Consider the following 19,199-nt stretch of genomic DNA (forward strand, 5'->3'; position numbering starts at 1 on the left):
TTAAAGTAATCGAAAACTCATCCCTTCTGTATTGTTTTATACTTTTTCGGACTTAAGGGATTAGATGACGAAAAAGGAATTTTGGAGTTAGCTTTCTGTACCTTTTCAGACTCTCTAAAAATGAAAAGGACCGAGTTTTCCTTGTCGTTAGACTCGTTAAAATGATTAAATAGCGACAAACTTGTCTTTAGACGAGAACGAGTTTCCCTATCGCTAGGCTCGTTAAAACATAGTGATGGGCTTGCCCGAAGGGCAGGTTATAGAACAAGCATATGTTATCCTCCTCAATCTTGACAAAAATAAAGAGGTACTGGTCAGAAATGGCTGGGGAAAAATTGGGAGAACCTCAAAGCTTTAATGGTAGCAAGTCGCTGTTGAACATGACACTTTGTCCTCCATATCACATCGGGTTAGGTTGTTTCATTCACCGGTCTCATCACCATGGTCCTCGCCAAACCATCCACATTTGGGGTAATGCTACCGATCCATCACATCTGTGTTGTTATATGTTCAAGAGATGTTGTTCAGAAAGAGTCAACCGTGTCCCATCGACTGCCATACATTATCCTTCATCCACCCATGATCGCCACCCTGAATCATATTTCACAGATTGTTTTCACCTCCACTAAAATCATTAGCTCCGTTCCGTGTCACTGATGTGGGATTCATTAAGGCCCTCCTTTGACGAATCGCTTCTTGTCGACTTCAGCTCATTATCCAAGAAGTTGATCTAGGAACACCCCCCCAGTACTTTGAAGCTTGCATGCCTCAATGGCAAGTTTCTCACTTCCGGCGACAGGTATACATCAATGACCTTCGACCAGAAGATTTTGCGTGGTGTTCGACGCCAAGTCCTTTATTCACACCACGTGAATTGTACTGTAGTACCTTGAGGGTCATTGTCATTATTGGTGATTCCTCTCGCGCTTGTTAACGGTTTACATTATTGACCGGTAATCAAGCGATGTCTTTCCATGTTCGACTTCAACGCAATTCTCACATGGATCGACTTGTACTTAGAGTGAAGATCGAACGAGTTTGAAGACCCCGGATCTAGTTTCATCCATCCAGGCTGCGATATATATATTCAGGATATGAAGACATTTGTTATGTACATCATTGCAACAGATGATCATCCTACTCAAAGGATGATAATTTCAGCAGAGAATTATCAGTCTACCATCAGACGATTGTCTGTTCTATGTACCAAAATGAATTTATAAATCTGAGCATGGGAATGCCCGCCTCAACTAGATCATGAAAGCAGAATGAAAAATAATGTATTGTATTGTATTTTATTACAGGGCACCTCTCAGCGATTGAATGAACTTCGGATCCTCCTGATAAAGCATTTCACCCGATAAACGACCTCATACTTTAGGGGGCAATTGTTATAGACATTTTTGTGCCTAACAACATGAAGCATGAAATGTCAATAATCTGAGGGATCCAAAGCCCCTAAACATGTTGTTCCTACCCCTAGAGGAACAAGGTCAGCAAACCATAGCACTGAAAATCAGTTCTCCACCTGAAAACACTCAAAACCAAGCTGTTTCTGGATCATGTCAACTGCTCCACTGAGCATCTGCGCTGAATTTCAACTGCTCCACTCTGTACCTGCGCCGAATGTCAAATCTAATGAAGGCTACCTGCGCTGGGCGAGATTGGCCAAGTGGAACAGTCATTCTGCAAGGTGTCAATTGCCCAGGAAGCTTCCAAACTGACACTTGGGTCAAGGAATTCGCCTTGTGATGAGTAAGAGGGTCTTGATCTCCAAGTGGAAGCAAGAATCTCCAAGTGGACTCAAGAACTAAAGTTTAACTGAAGTGGAAGAGGACACTAGTCAGCTTCATGCCAGCCTCAAGCTGACTCATCCTTTCTCCAAATCTCCTATATATAGAGCTCTCTCATGAGGTCTAAGGAGGCTGGAATTTTGTGCAAGTAAGGAAGTGCTGTTTGTTTGTGTATAGAACTATTGGGTGATTGCTTTGAAGAAGGTGAAGAGGAGATTTCTTTCTGCTGTGAGGTGTTGCTGGATTGGGCCTATTATGGTTGTAACTCTCTCAGAACTTTGCTTCTTCCATTAATAAAGCATTTGAGGTTCTTCTATATGCATGTGTCTCTATGGTGAATTGATGCTTGTATATTTGATTTATGCTAATCCCTGAATCGATTATGGATGTATGCTTCTTGTAGTTTCCTTTTCTTGTGCTTTTACAGGATCTTTGTGTAGCTGGGCCGGTGAAAGAGCAAGGAGCTAGGAGCAAGCAGCAAGGAGCGAAGATTGGATCAACCATTAGCGCAAGATAACAGTTAGTGGATCATCCTTCTCTTCTCTCTCTCATCTCATAAAGAAGTAATCTTGAATAGCTTTGCATTCAGTTGTTGCTGAGGTACTATCACCCTTAGAGTGGGATAGGGTCATTCCGTATTGGATACTTTTCCCAACAACAAGAAGGTAAGCAAGTTCCAAATTTTCACCTCTAGGATGCACTTTTATTCCACCTAGGACACATATGTGTTCCTTCAAGCAAGCATGCCAAGATGATTTGGGAGGCGCACTAGAGTCGGGTAGCTGGACATTTTCGAGTAGAGAAAATAGTGGCATTACTGCAGAAGTATTTCATTGGTTGAGCCTTCGACAAGATGTTGGGAAGTACATCAGGTCTTGTACTGCCTGTGCCATTACCAAACCAACCATCAAGAAGCAAGGACTATATACTCCTCTACCTACTCCTAGTCGACCTTGGGAATCTGTCTCCATGGATTACACGTCGAGTCTTCCTTCTACTAATCATGGCAACAACTTCGTTTTCATGGTCGTCAACAAATTCTCTAAGATGGCAATTTTGGCGGCTTGCAAGAAGAGTGTCATGGCATAAGACATTGTTAAGCTCTTCTTTGAATGAGTGTGGATGCATTTTGGGATCCCACAATCCATTATCTCAGATCAAGACAATAGGTTCCTATGTAAATTTTGGTTAAGTCTCTGGTCGATGTTGGATACCAATCTCACTAAGTCCACGACTTACCATCCCAAAACTGATGGCCAAACAAAGGTCGTCTATAAGATGATCGTACACATTTTTCATATGTAAAACTCGAAGCACCCACACACATGGGATGAAAGCCTCCCCTATATCCAACACAACTACAATAGAGCTCTCCATAGCTCAACTAGCCATAGCCCCTTTCAAGTGGGATTGGGATTCCAACCACTATGTCACATTGATGTTGTCATACCATTTGCAACTTCTCAAGTAGATTTGGCTCATGTCCAGTTTGAAGTTAACAGGGCTAGAAACTTCATTGAGTGCATTCAACACATCTACCAATAGGTCCATGACATATTTGACAAAGCCAATGCTAATTAAAAGTAGCACCATGATCAACATTGAGTTCCACTCAAGTTCGAGGTGGGCGACAAAGTTTGGTTACATCTGTAGAAAGAGCGCCTTGTTGGGCCCCACCACAAACATCGCCCGCTATGATATGTGCCTTACACCATCACTAAGGCTATCGGGGAAAATGATTTTGTGCTGAGCGTGCCACCATTCCTTGGCATGCACCCAATGTTCAATGTGGACTGCCTTCGACCATACTTTCCACCATTACTAGATACATCAGACATTGCAGAACAACTCACACCAACAGAGTTAAACCTAGACTACATGGACCAAGACACAACTGATCGAATCATGGAAACACATATTAAGAACACTTGCCAGTAGAATATCCAAGCGTATCAGGTTGTCAAAGCTGGAAAACTCCTACACCAAGGAAAGCGGCTCACCAAGGAGCAAGTTGAGTAGCAGTTTCCCCATCTCATGGAGGTACTCAATGCAATGGGAACCATTGCTTCCTAAGGGGGGAGGAATGATCCAGGTGGATATTGGTGGCCACCCGCCTATTCCACTTGGAACCCCAACACGTCTCTTTTGATTTTTCATTTTCCTTCATTGTTGCACAATTTACTATTTTTGGTAGATTTTTGGGTCCTAAACTTTTGTAGCTGATTTTAGGCCCTAAATGACGATTTTAGGGTAAACATAGAGACTATAAAATCCCCAAAAAGGTAGCAATTTTCTTTTCATCCTTCTCTTTGAGATCTTTGAAATGAGGTATTATGATAGACAAATGGATATCATATGCCAAAGTTATGGTCCCAGGAAGTTGATGTACCAATTTACCCAAACGAGGCCCATGGTTTTGCCACTTCACCTCCTAGGGTTAGTTATTTGGATGTTTAGGGTTTTCCATTGTTTCTGAATAATAAATAGTCCTTTGAGCCTCATTGTAACACAATTCAAAGGCATGTAGTTTCTGCATCTCTTCTCATAGATAAGCTACCATCTCCTAAGCTAGTTCATTTTTATCTTTGTATGTAAGCATATTCAGTTCTTTGATATTAATGAATTGAAGTTTTATTTATGTTGCATCTCTACGTATATAGGTATTTCTGTATTTTTTTGCATTCCTACTTAAGTCTAGATCACGCCATCACACCCACAAGCATTAGATGCTACCCTAAACCAAATCATGATGGAGGGGATTGATCAAGTATGCAAATGTGGGAATCAGATGCCCTCAGCTGGATTTATATGTATCATGTTATAGACATGTCAAATTTATTTGGAGCAGTAGATTCCATTTATATGATGACAATACTCCATGATGTTATACATCATGTGATAATGCATTTTTTTTTATGGTCGCCATTTGCTATGGTTTGGTTATCTTCTAATGGAAAGAAGAGATGATTACAATGGGATAAAGGAAATTGTGGAAGTTCTATCTCACTTGGAACTATATGTATGAGTCAAAGTACTAAATCTTTGGTTTCATCATAACAAAGAGTGGATTGGGTGATAGTGAATCAATGCTCACCAAGACAAAACTTGAGTTGAACAAGATGAATGTCAAAGGAACTAGGTTGTGGAGGTAAGATATAGGAATGATTAAGTGGATCATATGGAGGGTGATTTAGAGGGACATGGGACTCTAGATGTTATTCAATATGGGGAAGAATGATGGGACTAGATTTTACACTACTAGATGTGATATGAAGGTTGGGGAAAAAAATTCTTCTCGACCCTCAAAATGGTATGCCCATTTACCCAAACATTGTTTAACAATGTAATGGCCACAAGGTGGATGTCATTCAAATTTATAAATTCGAAATACATGGTTTACAAACCAATATACTTGACCATGCATAAATACTTTTGATTCCATAACATATTGGTGAAATGGAATTGATGGAAGTGGAAGAAAATATGACCGATGATGCGAATTATCCCATGAATACTCTAGCAATGGTGAAAGACTCCATAATGTGTTCATTTGGGTGGAACACTCGAATTTGAGACTTGGAAGGACCACTATGAGAGACATGGTTCACATGGTTCACACGTATAAAGGAACAATGGTCACTAGTGTACTGAAGCTCCACCAATATTGAGAGTAAATTCAACCCAAAGACAAAATATGTCTCTAAAGTTATACAGTTAAACACTCATGGGGAGTCTTAAGATGTCGAACCCATATATGATTACAAATAAATTATATGTACATTGTTTTTTCCATATCTACATTAGGAGGACCATTCATGGGAGTGGATTGAGTGGGTCACTTCCCTAGAAAATAAGACGTGATAGGGGCCATAAGTAGAGGAATGGAAATCGCACTACCAACAACATACATATCACAAAGAATAAGGAGAGTATCATGAAAATGTGAGAGATAAGGAAATTTATGGGAGTAATGACCATATGTTTCACAAAAAATTCAAGGGTGTTTTCTTCATAATTCTTTGTTATTCTTATATTATTCAAGTAGAGATACTTGGACCTTAAGAACTCTTGGGTTTTTCTAAATTTCATCCAAGGAAATCAAACCCTTTAACTGGGGGAGTTTGTCACAATTATTGGTGGCATGACCTTCAAGATCACACAAAGAACATGTTGGAGTAGGTTTAGATGCAAAGGTTTGAGTGGTGATAACCTATGTTGTTTGATCACTGCCCCCTTTCTTCTTCACTTTACCCCCTTGATCTGAATCTCTTTAGCTATTGGAATTAAAAAATATCTTTTAATTTTGTGATGTTAGTTGAATTACATATGAAAGAGTATGAAAATCCACATGTGCATTCTTTAAAGAAGACTAAAAATAAAGACAAGCATCAAATAGTGAACACAAATACATTGATAATAGAGTTCACCTAGTGTGGGTTATGTCTCTAGGCCTAGTGTCAAGAGTGAGGAGGTCGCTTCATTACATGATGCAAGATGATGATGATTTACATAGTATATTCTTTGTCATTACAAGGATAAATTCCATCAACCAGAGTGGCATGTCTCTACACGAGACATTCTCCCTATAGGAACTCTCACTCAAATGGGCCCTCCTTCAACATGACAACCTAATAAATTCTCACATGATGTGGAATATATGTATCCTTCAACATAATGGTAGCAAGTATCTTGACAAAAAAATCATCATCTCAATAAATCAAAAGAAAGACATGGCATAACTGCATCATATACCTCCACTTTTGGGGATGTCTGGAAAATTCAAAGCTCAGCTAATGAAATGGACTGAACGATTGAAATCGTTGCATGAAACCATGTTAAACTACTATAAACTTGACCTCTTTCTAACACCATCAAAATTTGGATCCTCAAGGATCTTGAAGATTCCCCCAAATATTCCTTCCTAGCGATAGTAAAAAAATCCGCTCCTCGGATGAAAATTTTGAGCACAACACTGCACTCCTTGCAAAATTCTGTGAAAAATGACTAAAATTTCGACATCATTCCACCTTTGTCAAGATTCCTCATTGTTGGCTGCTTTAATTTCTACTGCTCAGATGGGGAAACATACCATATCATCATGTTCCCTATGAAATTTTGGTTCTTTTGAGTATAAATTTTGCATGTTTTTGTCATTGTGAAAAATCACCCTCTAGGGAATATTTTAGATTCCTCCAACATTTTGCATAAGAATATTCTAGAAAATATTCCCTGTATCGAAATTCATGCCCCTGCATGGGCTAGGTTTTGTGCTACCTCCACCTCAGAAAATAATTGAACTCAATTTTTATATATGTTTAAGGGCGGAGTTTTCAAACGTGCCCGTTTGTGTTGTTGACAGAGTGCTAAATTTCGAGTGCGGGTGGTCCAGGATCAAAACCCACCCACTGTCAAAATTTTGGCATTAAATTTTAATTTTTGCAGGGTATTATTTTGTACCAATGGTCATTTTGGAGCAGCAGTGTAATATTGGCATTCAACATAACCGTTGGATGTTATGGTTTAATGTTTTGTGGTGGTGCATATTGTATACACCGAATAACCATTACAGTTATGTTTCGATGGTGCATGTTGATTGGAGTCATGTTATGTGGGGCCGCCCATTTGGCAGGGTGACTTAACAGTCATGTGGGTTCAACCCTCGCTGACCCCAATCATATACGTGGTTGTCTCGGCTATTAATGGCAGGGCATTGGTCCATTATATATAACATATGGTTTTTTTTTTTCAGTGTGGCATGCACTTGGTAGGGTTTGACCATATGCAAACCATAATATATATATAAATATGTATGATGTGGTGGGATGGTGTAGGTGGTGGCCCGCACCTCCCTTTTTATATAAATTTTTTTGTTTTTATAACAAGCCACTATTCAAAATTCGTCCACCAATTTTTAAGAGCTACTATAAAAATTAAGTAGGCAACAAATTCACCCATTTCAGTGGCTGGATTCAGTGTGCCAAGACTCTGCCAAATTGTTTCCTCATTAGTGGTTACCACTTGGCTTAGTTTGATCAAAAAATTGAACGTGAATATCTTGAGCATACGAACTCGTATTTGAATTTCGTTCATGTTGTCGGAATCAGGATGACAAGAAATATGATCTAGTATTGGTTTCACATCAATTGATGACTTTTATTTTTTATCTATTTTGAGCGAATTCTGAATTTTGAGGGTTTCTAAAGCCACCTAGATCATTCCTCCCCACTGAGGAGCTTTGGTCCTCCAAAAGCATGAACATAATCTACAACTGTCATGTTACATTGTCTGCACAATAAGTGTCTTGACAAGTCACACTTCCTTGTCCTTCACCCTTGTTCTTCAGAGCCATAAGTGAACCGACACCTGAATCGTCTGCAAACTTGTAGTACAATCTTTGAAAAATTACATGTTCAATTACATAACCAATCATGACCCAATCATCCCTATACTTGCCAAGAATTTATAAAACACACTCTTTGGTCAAGTGTACATCGTAATAGAAACCAATACCCCAACTATCAATAAAATACCAAAACATCATTATTGCTTTAATAAGCGATGGAAAACACATCATCACTTTTACATCTATATTTCAAAACATGATTTACAAAATGCGGCCATGACAAGCAACCATATCTAGTAAAACTATCTATTACTCAACAAAGTGAACCACCAGGAATGTGGTGGATTTTCTTATTGAACACCTTCACTGTCTAGTTTTTGCACAAGTACTTTGACCTTGAGACATTGCTCTGGACGAAGCCTCCAATATGTGGCTTTTTGATGTGGAGAATGCATTTCATGTTTCATCCTCTTTCTTGATGCCGTTCTCTTCTAGCTCTCAACAACCACATGGTTATGTAAACCACAAAAACTACATGGTTTTCTACATTGTAATTTTTTCTCATCACTAACATGCTTATAACCAAGATGAAATTTAGAATATAGAGGTTGTTTATACCTTTCTTGGTTGTCTCTAGTGGAACCTTGGTGATGAGAGCTTTCCTTAACTCTTCCTCTACAATATGCACTTCCATGGGAGGATTATGATGTGTTCTAATCATCCTCATTCTCTAATGGCTTTTACAATGTCTTGGAATTTTATTCTACCTTTGATCACTTTCCTTCATTATACCCCAAACCTACAAATTGAGGTCTTTGCACAACCTCCAATGGTTGAGTCATTCCTTGGCCATTAAGACCAAGTCCTCCTCCTTTATACCCCATCTTGGTAAGGATTCTCATGCTAGTTCTTGAAATGGGTACCTCTATGTTTCCAACAGAAATAACACCTTGTGAAAATGAAATTGAAGAATGATCAAAATTATTTACCTTAGTTGTTGATTCAGACATAGGTGATGATGGATTTTCTAAGCCTTCATTACAATTCAATTTTTCCAAGGCCTCTTCCATGGCTCGTAAATGAAGCTCCACTCTTTTCTTCTCCTCTTTTTCTTCTTGTAGAAGTATCCTCAATCCAACATTCTCTCCTTGAAGGCTCTTATTGATATCCTCATCTAAATGATGAGAGGACGATGAAGAAGATGAATGTTCACTTGAGGGGGTAGATGGAGCATCGTCCTCTTCTCTTATTTATCACATTCCTCTCTTGTCATCTTCCCCTCATAATCTGCATACATTATGTCCACCATGTGTGCTATCCTGAGGCAATCATCGTAGATATCTCTGCTGTTCTCAATTTCCATTCTTATTGCACGTTCAATCTTTGGTTATCACTCACACTTGCAATTCACATCAACGAGAAGACCGTTCTAATAGAAAAATTGATCTAGATCTCTTCAACTACCAGAATTAACCAAGATCTTTTACTTATGTGATGTTTTCAGAATTGTGTATGAAAGAGTATGAAAAGCCACATGTGCATGATTTAAATAAGACGAAACATAAAGAAAACCATCAAATAAATAACATGGACACATTGATAACAGATTTCACCCAATGTGGGTTACATCTCTTGGATCGGTGTCAACAGTGGGGAGGTCGCTTCATTAAATGTTGCAAGATGATGATGATGTACATAGTATATTATTTGTCATTACAAGGACAAATTACATCAACTAGAGTGGCATGTTTCTCCATGAGATGCTCTCCCTATAGGAACTCTCACTCAAATGAGCCCTCCTTTAGCATGAAAAGCTAATAAAATTTGAATGATGCGGCATATAAGTATCCTTAAACATAATGTAATAAGGATTTCGACAACAAAATCAGCATAGCAAGGAATCAAAATAAAAACATGGCATAACTGCATCATATACCTCCACTTTCAAGGATGGATGGAAAATGAAAATCTCAGCTGATGAAATGGACTGCAACGCTGAAATAATGGCATGAAATCGTGTAAAAAACTATAAAATTGACCCCTTTCTAACACTGTCGAAATCTAGACCCTCATGAATCTCAAAGATTCCTTCCTGGTGATAGCTGAAAAATTCGGTGCTTGGATGAAAATTCTGAGCACACCACTATGCTCCTTGCGAAATTCTATGAAAAATGACTATAAAGTTGACATCATTCCGCCTCTGCAAAAAATTAGCCTCCAAGGGGATATTTTGGATTCCACAAGATTTTTTAAATATTCCTCGTTACTGGCCACCTGAAGTTCTAGTGCTCAGATGGGGAAACAAACCACACCATCATGTTCTCTATAAAATTCTAGTTCTTTTGAGTATAAAGTTGGCATGTTTATGTCATTGTGAAAAATTGTCCTCCACAGAATCTTTTAGATTCCTCCAAGATTTTGCATAAGAATATCGAAGAAAAGATTCCTTGTCTCGAAACTCATGCCCCGCCTACGCTAGTTTCTACACTACCTCCCCCCAATGAATGAATGAACTTAGCTTTTATATACGTTTGTGGGCAAAGTTTTCAAAGGTGCCCATTTTGATGGAATTATTGTCATTGATGTCAAAGGAACAACAAGGTATGCATGAGGAGGAGCACGGTACAAAGGAATAGAAAAGTAGAAGCAAGGCAAGGAGCAACACAACAAGGCAAGGAGAAATAGCAAGATATGCAGGTAGGCATGCATATAAATGTATTGTAACATTTAAAGGAATATAATGAAAAATCAATCTGGTGTTCCCGCTTTTGGGATCTAGGGGAAAAGTCTCTATGTATATTTTGTTTTATGTGATATGCTATTGCCTTTGTTTATTTTCTGTTTTTAGATTTCGTATGCATGTAATTTCTATACGGGGTTAAAACCTGCATTTGGTATCATAGTTGTTTTGGCTTCAAGGGGACGCCTCTGTTGCTGAGGGTTTTTCTCGGGCTTGTGGTATACCTTGTTCAGTGGGAGATTTGTGGGATTGATTCTGGTGGTGAAAGAAGATGGCAAGCAGTGGAAAGATAGAGATCAAGAAATTTAATGGTTAGAGTTTTGTGTTATCGAAACTCAAGATGGACGATCTGTTGGTGGACAAAGATCAGTGAGTCAGAGTAGATCTAGGTACTAAACCAACGGGGGTGTCTGATGAAGAATGGAAGAAGTTGGATCGGAAGGCAAAGAGCATAATACGATTGTGTGTCTCAGATTAAGTATTGTTGAATGTATCAAGGGAAGCTACGATGAAGGCTTTATGGGACAAATTAGGGACTTTGTACCAATCTAAGTCTCTGGTGAATAAACTGTTCCTACAGAAAAAGCTATGTAACCAGAGGATGAAAGATGGAGAGTCAGTGATAGAGCATATGAACGCATTTAATACTGTGGTAAGCCAATTATTGTCTGTTGATATTAAAATTTTAGATGAAGATAAGTGCATTAGTTTGTTGTGTTATCTACCATATTCATGGGATAGTCTGGTTATTACAATAGGTGGCAATGCAACTGCCTTGTAGTTTGATGAAATAGTCTCATCCTTGCTGATGGAGGAGATGAGACAGAAAAATATGGAGAGCCAAAATGGTGATGCCTTGTTTGTATGAGGACAATCCCATAACAGAAACAAAAATAAATCAAGTGGGAGATCTAAATCTCGAGGGAGATGTAAATATCCAGGAAAATCTGTAAAGGTGTGTTGGAAATGCAAAAAGGAAGGGCACTACAAAAGGGAATGTAAATATAAGGCTCCTAACAAAGGAAAGGGATTTGATGATGCTCCTTTCGTAGAGGTGAAAACCACCTCAGATGAAGGTGGGGATGTGTACTTGGCTTCTTCTTCAAGTACACATGTAGATCATGAGGCACGGTTGATTGACTCAGGTGCATCATTTCACTTCACTCCCCATAGAGAGTGGTTATGTGAGTATGAGAGATATGATGGTGGTGATGTCTTCTGAGGGGATGATAGGAAGCCTAGAATCGTTGGTGGAAGGGTTAGAACACTTCCGGGTGTTCTACATATTCCTACATTGGCCAGAAATCTGAATTTTGTAAGAAAGTTGGATGATGCATGTGTAAAAATAGTGTTCAAGAAAGACACCTGCAAGATGGTTTGGGGAGCACTGGTATTGATGTAGGGAGTTCAGGTTAGAACTTTGTACAAGCTGCAAGGTAGCACTATTGTTGATGGGTGCAACAGTTCTGTGGTTCTTGAAAGTGGAGCAGAAAATCTAGTGTCTCTAGAGAAAAGACCATGCTATGGCATCAAAGGGTTGGACATATTGGAGAGAAGGGCCTTCAAATACTTCATTATAAAGGTATGGTAGAAGGTATGTGTTACACAACAATTTGTCACCATTTTTCACCGTCCCTGTTACCCCTCACCCACACACTGGAGGACTCATTCCGGGACCTGTGAGAAGTGAAATGACCTGAAACCACTTGCATCATATTCCTCTAAGTATGAGCTTCATATGCCCTGAAGACATCTCCTGCAGAATATCCATGAAAACAACTATTTTGCATTAGCGCGGCTCCACAGTGTATTGCCCGCGCCAATGAGGGAAATCCTCTAAATAGGGCGCGCCATTGGCGCTCTGTCCCAGAGTCGTACTCGCACCAACCGAATTGAGTAAAGTTTTTAAACAACAAGCTTCCGAAGGTTCTCTTCAACCCATTCACCAATGGAATCTATGTTGAGCTAGGATGGTTTGGCTTCGAGTCTCCATAGAAGGGAAAGTGGTTTTCCACCTTTCATGGAAGTTTCCAAGTGATAAAGCCAATCCCATGAATAATGTGGTTGATCCTATCTCTTTCCTCTCTATCTATAAAAGCTTGTCTCTATGCCTTGAGCAAGCTAGTCAGTAGTTACAGTTACAGTAGTTCTAGTTCCAACATAGTGATAGAGAGTTTGGAGCTGCAAGAGCCTTCTTTGCACCCATAAGGCCAAATCTAAGTAAGGAGATTCTTGTCACCCAAAGAGAGAGAGGCTTGTTCCTCATCCCAACAAGCTTTGCAAGACTTGTGTAGTTGAATACCCTGCCAAAGGAGGATTTGACCTCAGAACAATGGTTGTATTCTTCTTTGTTATTTATTAATAATAGATGACTATCATTATGGTTCCACTCTCATTTTCTTATGCTTGATGTTGAGTTATATCTTTTCTGACTGATATATAATTTCATCTACTAGATTTTATGCTTGTATTCGTGTTGTTCTTTGCATGTGCAGGTGTCCAATCATGGAGATCGTGGGGATCATGACCGGCCAAGGCAAAGGAACGAGGGTGACATCTCTTCTACGAATCCAAGTAGGTTCTCACCATCCACTTTTTATTTGCAATTAGGAACTTGCGTGATAGCATTGTGTGATTGTTGCTAGACCCAGTCTGGGCTAGTAGGGATTGTCTCTATCCGCAGAGAGGATTTACCTCCACAACAATTTGGCGACTCCACTGGGGAGTTAACTTGTTGTTTGATTTGTAAACTTTAGACGGAGCCTGAAGTACGGCCAGATAGCCTTATAAATGCTATTTCTTTGCATTAGCGAAGTAGATCAACACCACTTCAGTCAATCTCCGGTTTGGTTTACGGACTAAACAACTTGGAATTGTCTTGTCTCTTTGGTTTTCTCTTGTTTTGATTGCTTAGATAGCTTTCTGGGTTGGATTTCTTGCTGTCTCTTGCTTCCTGGTCTGTCTGGATACTGTCGACCAAGCCTTGGACTGCTTTTTTTTATTTTTAAGCTAGCAAACTTGATTGGCGCTCTTTTTTGCATGACAGTCCTGCCAATTGGCACCACTTTCCAGTGTACAGCCCGCGCCAATCCTCAATTGGCGCTAGTTTTCCGCCTGACAATCGCGCCAAGCCTGTGAACTTTTCCAGTTTGCTTGTTTGCAGCCTTACAAGCTTGGGTTTTGTGTCTAGCTACACCTTTTTCAATCACTTGAATGTGTCAGAGTCTTGTTTGACTGGTTTTGAGTTTTTTTTGGCAAATTATTAATTTGATTTCCTTTGATAATTACTTGGAGCTTTGTCTTAGTCTTTTCACAATTTTGCATCTTTTTACTTTTGTTTTTGCAAAAAATACCGCCCTCATTCGCCCGGGGGGGGGGGGGCTAAATTGTGTATGAGTGTTAATCGCCTTTGAGTGTTTGTAGTTTATGATCTTTGGAACTCACACTCGTTTTTATTGATTTGCACTTGATTGGTTCTTAGATTACATTAGAATCATCGTGTGTTTGAGAATTCTCTTGGATAGATCACACTTGCATAATTAGAATTCTCATTTTCAGGATGAATGAAAAGTGTGCATAGATTAGATTTGCATACTTTGGGTGTTTTCCATTTTCCACCGATTTCACATTTTAGCCCTAGGGCATCTATTGGATTTGTGCATCGAGCCTTCCTTAGGAGTTTTGGTCTTCTGCTGGTCCAGTCAACTTTTTAGTTACTCTCTTGCACTTTTTCAGTGATTGTTAAACTTTTTATTGCGTTATTCGAGTGATTCTCTTCTTTTCGCTTGGCTTCGTTTTGGGCTTAGATTACACGACCCATTGAGGTCTTTGAGATCTTCTCTTGGTTATGAAGGACTTCCTTGGTATTTACAGACTTGATTGTATTTTCATTGAGTGAAGTTTGTCTCTTTTAATCATCGTTATTATCTCTCAAAATTTGTTTAGTGCACTTTTCCATTGAAAAGAAAACAAACAATCTCTTTTGCTTTGAATTAGTTAATGGAAATTAGAGCTTTTCGTTGTTGTTAGCGATTAGTGACTTTAAAGAAAAGTTTTGTTTATTGCCATTAGCTGCATTAGAGTGGTTCTTGATTCTTTATGGTCATTTTGTTTGATTGAAAAGTTCTCAACTCTCTCGTAGTTAGTTTTCATCGAACAAAATGATACATTTTGGCATATAGTTTGCATTTAGGAAATTGTGAGAGATTACATACGGTAGGACCTAGAAATTGAAACCTAATTCAAGATCAACCGTAAAATGAACTGAATGAACTTAAAAACGCATTGGAACATAACGCTCACTGTTTAGAGGTCTAGGCTAGAGACGTGCTCCAGCGTGGTTAAACCTAGTCACTTTTGTTTCACTTAAGGTTGGGTGATTCCTCCTTCCGTGATGCAACAAGTGGTCTAGCACGGACTTGAGCTCCCACGTACCGTCGAGTATATGGGGAGACCCCACTAGGTTATCATCCTTTATCCACAGGAATTCGTGTCTTCCGTCTTACAAGTCGTAACGCACCGAACACAACATTTGGGAAGATTGACTGCCGTATGGGAAGTCCTTGGTTTTCATATGACTGCCAAGGTGTATATGCTGTTTTACAGATTTGTTTGGTAAACCTTTTTGCCTAGTTCTCCAGAGTAGTCACTTTTGATCCTTTTCGGACTCCTTAAAAGAAAAGGCTCACTTGAGCACTTGTCACTTTAGGCTCACAAAACATTCGAAGGCGACTAGAGTCACCTTTTTGTCCCTTTCTCGACTCTTAAAACATGAAAAGGTCAAGTTCAGTTCCTTTGTCTTAAAATTTATTCGGCTGCGTCCACATTTACCCGGTTAGATCTTGTTTGCGTTAGCTTGAGTAGGCTTCTTTTCGTTCTCAATGGCAACTTTTTCGGGGTTCACCAACCCAGGGACCCCCTCTGACGGGAACCCTGGTCATTTCGCTCCTTTTGGAAATGTTGGTGCTCCTTATATGGCAATGTTGTCCCTCCCAGGTTTAACTGTTGGGTTGCCGGTTTGGTTGTTCTCAACCTCTTTGGTCCCTACCGTCTCACTGACTAGTCAATCTGTCCCTCCACCTGAACAACATCATGTTGATTCTAAGGTGGATCTCTCCCCTTCTACACCCAATTCTACATCCTCATCTTCCACTTCACCTGGTGAAAGTCTCGATTCGAGTAACCAGGTGGCTAATAAGAAGAAGAAGAATTCAAAGAAGAAGAAGGCTCCTAAGGGAGAGGTTACAAGTGCAGCTACCCCCTCGAGTACACCTGAAGTCGGGCCCCCTTCTGCTCCTCCGCGGAAGGTCAAGTTTCCTTGTCCATTATGCAAGGAGGACCATCTTCTTTGCGATTGTCCTGGCATTCCCAGGGTACTAGAAGTATGGTCTCACGATCCGGCTCGCCCCTCATCGTCCTCTAAAGCTCACGACGATGCTACCTTATCAGTCAGGAATGGTAAGGGAAAAGGGAAGATACGAATCCCCTGTAGACTTTGTGAAGACAATCATCCCCTTCAACTTTGTCCACTCATGGATAAAGCCTCCGTTGTCTTGGAAAGTCTTACAGCTCCTTGACCCCAAATTCCCATTGGTTATCAACGTCTCTCTGTAGCCGCAGATCGTTCCCCTGCTGTCAAAGAGATTGATTCATATTCTTCTGTTGTCCAGCCTCCTCTCCCCGAACATGGCTGAGCCCAGCCTGTTCCAGACCAACCATTGGTCGGAAAGAGTGTCGGTTCAAGTTCACCACCCGTCGATCACTCTGTTTCGGAAGAGAATCATGCCCATGTTCTTCTCGTCTCTTCAGATTCTCCTGAGTCCCGAAATGACTCTCCTAACCCAACTGCTCCCGAAGGTTCTCCTTCGGTTCGTTTAGCACATGGGGGCAATCATACGATTCCCCCACCAAGTAGTCTGGTCGCTTCCTTTGATTGGAATCGCATGATCGCCGGTTGCCTTCCATCCCATATGCCATTCCAGCTCACCATACATGCCTGTGCTATGGAAGTACCTGGCACTGTTTTGGATGAAGGGCCATCTGTCAGTCTTATGCCATACACTACTTGGCAAGCTTTAGGTTCCCCGCAGCTTGGGCCAGTCACTCAGAATCTGTTGGCCTTCGACGGAGGAGCCTATCCATCTCTAGGAGTTCTCTCGAAGTTCCCTATTACTTTGGGAGGAAAAACTGTCTATATAGACATCTTGGTTACCCAAGGTGTTTTAGACTTTAGTCTTCTCCTTGGTCGCGACTATGTTTACGCCATAGGGGCCCTCGTTTCTTTGCTTTTCTGTGTGGTTTGCTTTCCGCACGATGGAAGAATTGTGACTATTGATCAAGTGTCATTCGTTAGTCCCCCGATGCCTCCTGCACCGTTGTTGTCCCCTCCTAGTTTTCATCCACCATTTGCATCTACCCCACCACAGATCAACTACGTGGCCACCTATCCCATGCCTGGATCCAGTGATGCCGCCATCGTGCATAGTGTCCTGGGGGCATTGGGCCCTAACTCCCAAGATGTTTCCCTTCCACCAGGAGTGGCACTCTTGGGAGCCTCAACTTCCTATTCGTTATGGTGACATTCTAATGGAGCATAGTTCCTTTCCGGTGTCAAGCTCCTTAAAAAAATGAAGTTCGGTGATGGAGCATAGTTCGTTTCCTTGTGTCAAGCTCCTTAAACAATGAAACTAGGTGTCGAAGCACAGTTCCTTGTATTGTGTCAAGCTCGTTAAAAAATGAAACAAAGAATCCGGAGCATAGTTCCTTTCCTATGTCAAGCTCCTTAAAAAATGAAACTAGGCTTGGTCCGAGCATAGTTCTTGATATTGTGTCAAGCTCGTTAAAAAATGAAACAATTCCCCCTTTCTAATAGCGTCTTTCAATTAAAGATCTCATGAAGCTTCTTTCCATCCACTTTGTTGAATGCAATGAAGCTTGGGGGCATGTACCTCATCCTGTGCCATTGCACTGGGGGCATGCGCATTTCCAACAAGCTGAGTCCTTCCTGGTTCAAGCTTGTGTCCCGAGGATAGTTTTTGATCTTGTGTCGACCTCGTTAAAAAACGAAACAAGGTGGTCGAGCATAGTTCCTGATCTTGTGTCAAGCTCGTTCAAAAATTGAAACAAGGGTTATGAGGATAGTTCTTTTACTGTGTCAACCTCATTAAAAAATGAAACAACTCCCCTTTCCAAATCGAGTCTCTTGATTAATATCTCGTAAAATCCCAGTCGAGTCTTTCCAAGATCTCGAAACTGAACCTTCATTCCGTCCACTTTGTTGAATGCAATGAAGCTTGGGGGGCATGTACCTCGATTTGTGTTATTATGCTGGGGGCATGCAAACTCATAACAAGCATAGTTTTTCGTTTCAAGCTTGTGTAAACATGAAACCAAATCCAAGCAAAGTTCTCCATGGTTCAACCTTGTGTAAAAATGAACCCATACCCATTTTACATCTCGTGATTGTTGTATTTATCCGCTAAATTTTGCTAAATGAGCCTTGGTTGTTTCATTCTATTGCTACCATCTCTTTGGCTGATCATATGCTCTCACTTGGTGGTTTTTCCTTTCCTGAGGAGCCGCAGCGATGAGTGGTTTTATTAGCCAACCTCTTGACGATTACATGTTTTGAGCAGTTCCACCATTACCGGAACTAGTTGCTACCCTTTGTTAACACCCAGGTTGTTCCCTATGACTCCCAAGGGAATACGGCCGGGGTAACCACTAACCAATCTTTGGGTTACAGTTTCTAGCCCAACTGCAACCAGAGAGGGCTCTCTCTTTATGATTTATCTTTATTACAATTGTGTTTTTAGGCTAGCTATGATGCTCAGGTTTTGTTTTTGTTTTGGTTGAAGGATCTCTTTCAGGTCTTATGATGTAATACTTCAATGAGGAGTTTCCATTGGGCAATGGAGTCAAGATGCTGTGAGATGATCTTGTAAGCTGAGTAGTGTTCTAACTGCAAGGCCTATTGTGTATTTAACAGACAAGTTTAAATTTGAGTGATGATATATGTCAACAAGCAGAAATCTGTTAAGAATTTTCTGTTATGTTGGTGAGATGAAAGTAAACGCAGAGCACAGTAGCAAAGTATGAATTCCTGTAACAGTGGTTAAAATGAAAGATGTATTCTGAAAGTCCAGCAGCTAAGAATCACACTTTATGCAAATTACACCTGAAGAAAACACTTAATAAACAACATAGATTGAACTCAGGGTGCTGAACGAGCAAATCCTAGGAGTTATTCTTTTTCTCTGTTGCTTAATATGGGAAATCAGATAGTGTATATGGATCTATAACAAAACAAAATAAACATGGAGAA

Source organism: Pinus tabuliformis, chromosome 1_1 (assembly GCF_031772625.1).
Source record: "Pinus tabuliformis cultivar Carrire ecotype Pingquan chromosome 1_1, CPIR1, whole genome shotgun sequence".
Classification (NCBI taxonomy): domain Eukaryota; kingdom Viridiplantae; phylum Streptophyta; class Pinopsida; order Pinales; family Pinaceae; genus Pinus; species Pinus tabuliformis.